Below are 6,264 nucleotides of genomic sequence, written 5' to 3'. Positions count from 1 at the left end.
TGAACGGGATATTGTATTTGTTTTAAATTTTGTTTGTTTTAAATGTACTTATGTGGTACATGTATTTTTGACGTTTGTGGCCATGATGCCAGGTCTCTCTTGGAAATTAGATTTTTAATCTCAATGAGATTTTTTTACCTTGATAAATAAAGGACTAGTAAAATTTGGCTGAAGTCCTTCAAAATATTTCTGCAGATGAGTCAGAAACAGGATAATTTAGCAAGACTGGGGGTCCATACCAACTGGAGAGAAAAAAAGAAACTTATGTGTAATACTGCCTAAAACAGTCCACACTATTAATTTGGCAAAGAATATGAATTAATATTTTAAAAATGAATAAATATATTTTAATAACCATTATACCCAAAGCTATCCTTCATAGTTTAATAACCAGTCATGTTTTTAAAATCAAAAATATCTATTTGCTTTTTGTTGTAAATTGCAATTAAATGTAACAACACATCTTCTGGTATCTACTCCGCACCACTTTCATTTCCATGCAGGTGAAACGGATTCATAATGGTTTACACTTTCAAGCTGGACTAATTGATATCCATGAAGTTTAACTGACTTGGTGTTTCACTGTGATGATTGAGCGTTCTGTTAATTTTACTGAGCAGTGTGTACCCTCAGGCAGTTTTCATCTCACCTACTTAATGAATCTACCTTAAATTTTCTTGCACCCTTCTTCAAACAAAACCAGTATAGTGTATGGTTGGAAGTGACTGAGAGTGAAAGAAAGATAGAGAGAGAAACAGATGGCTAATCCTTTTCACTTAGTAGCAGTGTCATTGACTGTCACTGATAACAGAGTGAACATCCCAGGCCAACATACTCTTTCCCTGGTGGGTGATGTACACAACGACAATAACAACGACATCAAGCTGCTCTCACTCTGAGTCTGACAAGATCAGCTACTGGAGGGCATACCCGCTGCCAAGGTGACTTCAGCTGCCTCTGTGTGTGAATGAATCTAGCAAGAGTAAAAAAACAAAACAAAACAAAACATACTGGCAGAAGAAATACAACAGAAATTCATAAAACAGCCAAAACACCTGGCTGTGTATTACTCTGAGCATTTTGGTTTGTTACCAAATCATTCATCAAAAAGGAAAATGTCAAAAGAGAGATTTAATGTCATCTTTAATATTCAATAAAAAAAAAAAAATCTAAAGCTTAAATAGGCGTAAGCTTAAATATAAAATGAATGCAGGTATTATTGTAAAAGATGGTAAATATTTTTGCGTGTGTTGTGATGCCAGAGAAAATGTTCAGCTGCATTTTCAGTAAGTGGTGCACAGGGCAGTCTGGATCCATTAAATATCTACAGCCATTCACCACAGCCACATTAGAGCGACTGTTGCGTCAGTTAATGGAGGAATGCACATAGTGTTGATTGAAATCACATTCAGATTGAAACAGAAAGGATGATTTCTCTCTGTGAGTAATAGGAGTGCATTTCAACAGCAGTTCAGTCCTGAAGCCACAAAAATGTCACTTCACAGTTACATATCCAGGTTTACACAACTTCCCCAACTAGTGTAATCCACATTTCTTCCTACAGCTCAGATTAAGGTTGCTGTCTCCTGAAAAGTTTTGAAGCCAGTTATGGTCACATTGTGGTCCAGGAAGTGTGAGTATTGTCACGTCTCACTGCAATGCTCCATGAACTTAATCCTTTCACTGTGCTCCCATTGGTCTTAATCAGCTCACCAAGCTCACCCACAATATTGCCCATATAACACCTTACAGTCTTCATGTTTGCAGGTGGATCAGCACCATTGCTGAAAACCCATAATTTCCTCCATAGTTCCTCCTGGATTGCAGTGTAATGTGTAGAAAACTCGTGGATTTGTAAAATTTGACTTTACAACACTTGCAGAACAAAAATGACCAATTAACCTTCACAGAAATCACAAAGCGCAAGAAAAGTAAACTTTAACAGGTGATAAAATATTTTTTTTTAAATCAAGGGATCTTCTGCAAGAGCTACTCCCAATTCAATTCAGTTTTATTCATATAGCACCACATCACAAAAACAGTTGTCTCAAAGCACTTAATATTGTAAGGTAAAGACCCTACATTAATACAGAGAAATCCCAACTATCAGACGTACACATATGGGAAAGCATTTTGGCAGTAGGAAGGAAAAAACTCCCTTTAACAGGTAGAAACCACTAGCAGATCCAGTGTCAAGGAGGGCCAACCATCTGCCGTGACCAGTTAGGAGTGAAAACCACCGCAACAGGCCAAGGAAAAAAAAAAAGGTCACATACCAGAGCTGAGCTTGAGAGATGCTGTCTTCATGCAAATCTGAAACATCTGGCTTGGTCTACCTTGTGCTTTTGGACAGATAAAAATAATATGGCCATTGTTTGGCAAGAATTTCAATAGGAATTTCAATTCATGAAGTCAGTTTCACAAAAAATATAGAACCAGTGGAGACAATTATACATCAGAATCCAGTACAACACTCAGATTTCAGATTTATTAGGAAGACGCAGCTGTCAAAGTTACACTGTTAAAAACAATTCTAATGTTTATGCTTGGTAACATAAGTCTACTGTATAATGTCTCTTTAATAAATACAAAAAAACCTATCACTTTCATTCAGAGGTGTCAAACTGAAGGCCTGGGCCCATACTACACAACAGTAACTAAATAACAGAAAACATCCTACTGATTATAATGATTTCTTTTTTCTTTTCTTTTCTTTTTTGCAATGAGTCCACAATAAGGACATTTTCAGTGGGTTCAGTTTTGAGCTAACAGATATACATATTTAATTCTTACAGTTTAAGCCCAAACAGTCATGCTGACACATTTCTTTCATTTACCAAGCAGTATTTCTTTATCATGTTGGAAGACTGAGACATCCTTTTGGAACTGAAATTCTTTTTCTTATATTGAGGCATTTAATGTGTAATGAAACATCTTTACACTGACAGAAAGGGGAGTTTCGCCGGTGCTGCCCACTTAGCATCAAAGTGGTCTGCATGTTGTCCTCGATATAAAATGAGTTTGAGTCCTGCTTTTATTCACAGCCAAATCTCCCTGACCGTGCTAAAGGTCTCTTCCTGTTCAAAGGGAGTTCGTTCTTCCTACTGTGCCAGTGTATTTGCTTATCATCTGATTCTCTGTAATACTAAAGAGTCTTTAATATCAAGTTGACTCTTATGTGTTGGCACTATAAAACCGAGTTGAGTTGAACTGAGTTGAATATTTCGGTATGATGTATTTTTTTTTTACCTTAAAAAATATCAAATTTTCCAGAACAAGTGAATGATTACTTTAATTCTTATAAGTTAAAAGGTTTTTGATGATTTTGTGCTCATAGCACTGTGCTGTTTTGTGCTTAGATTTTGTGCTGTTCAGTCTACTCACTAAGAAACTATGTGATGTTTAATGCACAGTGCAGGATATTTGTTTGTGCTGGTAAATATTTATTTTATTCATCTTTGAGACCTGAATATGAATTAAAACTTCTTGCTCACCTTCCTTATCATGTTCTCTTTTTCTTGTTCTGCTTGTGTTTCTGAAATTGACGTTCATTTACAGTATAATGATGGAAAATATGAAAATGCTTATCAGTAACACAGGATAAAGCACATGTTTGATGCTCTGTGTACAGAACATCTATCTGCTTGTAGGATTATTTTGATAGTAATCCTTCTTCCAATCCTTATTTTGATCATTTGGAATAGACTTGGACTTAATTTTTGGAATTATTTGCATTCATACATGCGTTACACAATACACTGCTATATGATAAAGAAAAGAAAAATGAAATTTTAACAGCATTCCCTTCTAATTATTTCCTGTCACAGTTGTCAGGTTCAGGTTGCCTGTGGTAGGTAAACAAGGGAATATATAGAATTACTTTTTTGTTCATTGTGTTCAGTTTTATGTTTGAGTAGTTGAGCAAAAGAGTACAATGAATCATTTATCACTGCTTATTGACTGTCTTGGAGATAATTTGCATAGAGACTTTCAGAGTCAACATCAGCATTCATTCTAGTGAGACTTGCACTCAAGACCATTGGCCTCGCAGTCTGCTGGTCTTCAGGTCCAGTTTCATCATATGTAAAATCCTTAAAGTTTTAAAGATAGAAAAGAGAAAAAAAGCAGTAAAACATAAAAATGCTATTACCATGCTGAAAGCATTGACATAAAAGTCACTGCCATCCTTATTAAACACAGCTGATGTTATCTTGTTACTGAAGATGGCATTATAAGGTTTTAGCTATCAATATTTTAATTTATGAATTAAGCTTTAGAGAGTTCAGTAATCAATATATTACCTCAATAGACGTTACTGGTGAAATAACAAAACTGTTAACTGAATAATATGCATGCAAACGCACACACCAGCCTGCCACCCCCCACCCACCACCCCCACCCACAGACATCTAAAGAAAAGAAAAAGCAAACTAACTTACCACATGTGCATCTTCCTGTGGAGACACAATTTCTACAAATGTACAACAGGAAATGTGTCATGGACGCTGTACCACATTTTCCATGCACAATGTCTGTGGTGGTGTGTGTGACCTTACCCATTTTTTTTTTTTAAAGTTTGCATAAACTTCAACATGACCATCAATACTATCATCACTGTTATGGCAATGATACCTAAAATTAAATATGGCAAAATTCCTGGCCAACAAAGAAAAAAATAAAGTTATTCAGAACAAAATCTTTATCACATTTCATAATATTCAGTATATTCTTTATCGTGCTATCATTGAAACAGTTCATCAGAGAAATTTATTTGAGCTCACATCTGAAACTACTGAAAACTGAAGAAAATGCAAACATCAAACTCTGACTGAACATGATAACGTGCATGCACAGAATACAACATGAAGAAAGCATGTGAACCACTGATTTAGTTCATGTGTGTTCTTACCATCTTTTTGAATGGGTGGTGTAGTTGGTGTTATATAGGATAGGACAGACAAATTAGTAATAATATCCAAATGGCTTGAAGGCATAGTCGTTCTGTTTAAAACAGCAAAGGACACAGTTGACCCAGCAGTGACTGTCTTAGCAGGTTTTTTGGGACCTGGAACCACAAATGCAGCATACATTTATAAATAAATTAAGATTGTAAGTTCCTTCTGATTTGAACAAAGGATTTGTTTTGTTTAATTCTTGAAAGAAAAGAAAGAAAAGAAACTCACCGTGTACAACTTTTAGATTGATCTCTATAAGTGGATCAGAGGCGAGTCTCTCAACTCCACAGTAAAATTTTTTTGAGTCTACCAATTTAAGATTATTGAAAGTCACTAACAAATCATTCCCTTTGTTTTTTAGGATTACTCTGTTTTGATGTTTAGTCTTTCCAGGTGCAGCAGTGATGATTATGTGTTTTTTATCTGAGCATGGACTTTCACAAAGGTACTTATTATTAGTGGTCACACTGAACCAAATGTTCCAGTTTGAACATGTGAATGACACCTTTCCCCCAATTTCACCTTGTACATTGAGTGTCATTATCTCCACAATATTGAGAGCTATAAGCAGAAATAAAAAGAAAACGTTTTCAGTGAATGCATACCTTCAAATATTAACATTTCTATCAATAGTGATATGAATTGTATTTTAATATTTGCAAACATTACTTGACAGCTACCACGTTTATGCACCTGCTTATTGTCTAGGTGCAAATACTAAAAAAAAAAGAAGCAACCCCCCCCCCCCCCCCCCCCCCCCCCCCCCAAAAAAAAAACAACAACAACAACTTACCAGAAAGAATAAAAGCACATCCACTGATTTTTACCATGTTTACGATGAAATCATAAAAATGATCAATGACATAAAGTGTGTGGCAGTATTGACAAATAGCTCCACTGTCGATAATTTCCACTTCCCCTTCCTGTTACTCTTTTATGAGCTAGATGCTCCTCCCTTTTGCAAACACACACAGACACACAGTCCATTCGCAGTTTTCTCCCAGTATGTTTTAAAGTTGAACAATGTTTTGTATTTACTGTTGTTGACTTTAGAACTTCACTATGAAAAACTAAAAAGACTGACAACAGCAATTGAGAATACACATTCAGTGATAACAGCAATCAGTATTTAATCAAACAATGCGGAACACTTCACAGCTTTACCCACACGGTCGATTAAGAGTGCTATAAACTTGAAACACTTTTCTTTTAACTTGTTTAACACTCATACCACTTAATGTATGCATGTGAATGTCTCAGGATCACTTTGAATCACTGTCAGAACTAATAAATTGAACATGAGCATTGA

At 35.5% G+C, this 6,264-nt stretch overlaps 1 long non-coding RNA gene across 2 annotated transcripts; it reads right to left on the bottom strand.

Moving 5' to 3' along the window:
- Positions 1-2,467: 2,467 nt before the first annotated feature.
- LOC143419197 (uncharacterized) lies at positions 2,468-5,850 on the bottom strand. Of its 2 annotated transcripts, XR_013099174.1 has the most exons (5): positions 5,749-5,850; positions 5,184-5,516; positions 4,910-5,065; positions 4,440-4,656; positions 2,468-4,091 (listed from the first exon to the last, which is right to left on the bottom strand). It is a non-coding gene; the product is annotated as an uncharacterized LOC143419197 (long non-coding RNA). The 2 variants fall into 2 exon arrangements; XR_013099175.1 differs by lacking the exon at positions 5,184-5,516 and having other exon boundaries at positions 5,749-5,842.
- Positions 5,851-6,264: the final 414 nt, after the last annotated feature.

The sequence above is a fragment of the Maylandia zebra genome, linkage group LG6, assembly GCF_041146795.1.
Source record: "Maylandia zebra isolate NMK-2024a linkage group LG6, Mzebra_GT3a, whole genome shotgun sequence".
NCBI classification, from domain to species: Eukaryota; Metazoa; Chordata; class Actinopteri; order Cichliformes; family Cichlidae; genus Maylandia; species Maylandia zebra.
This window is presented reverse-complemented; position numbering and strand designations above follow the sequence as displayed.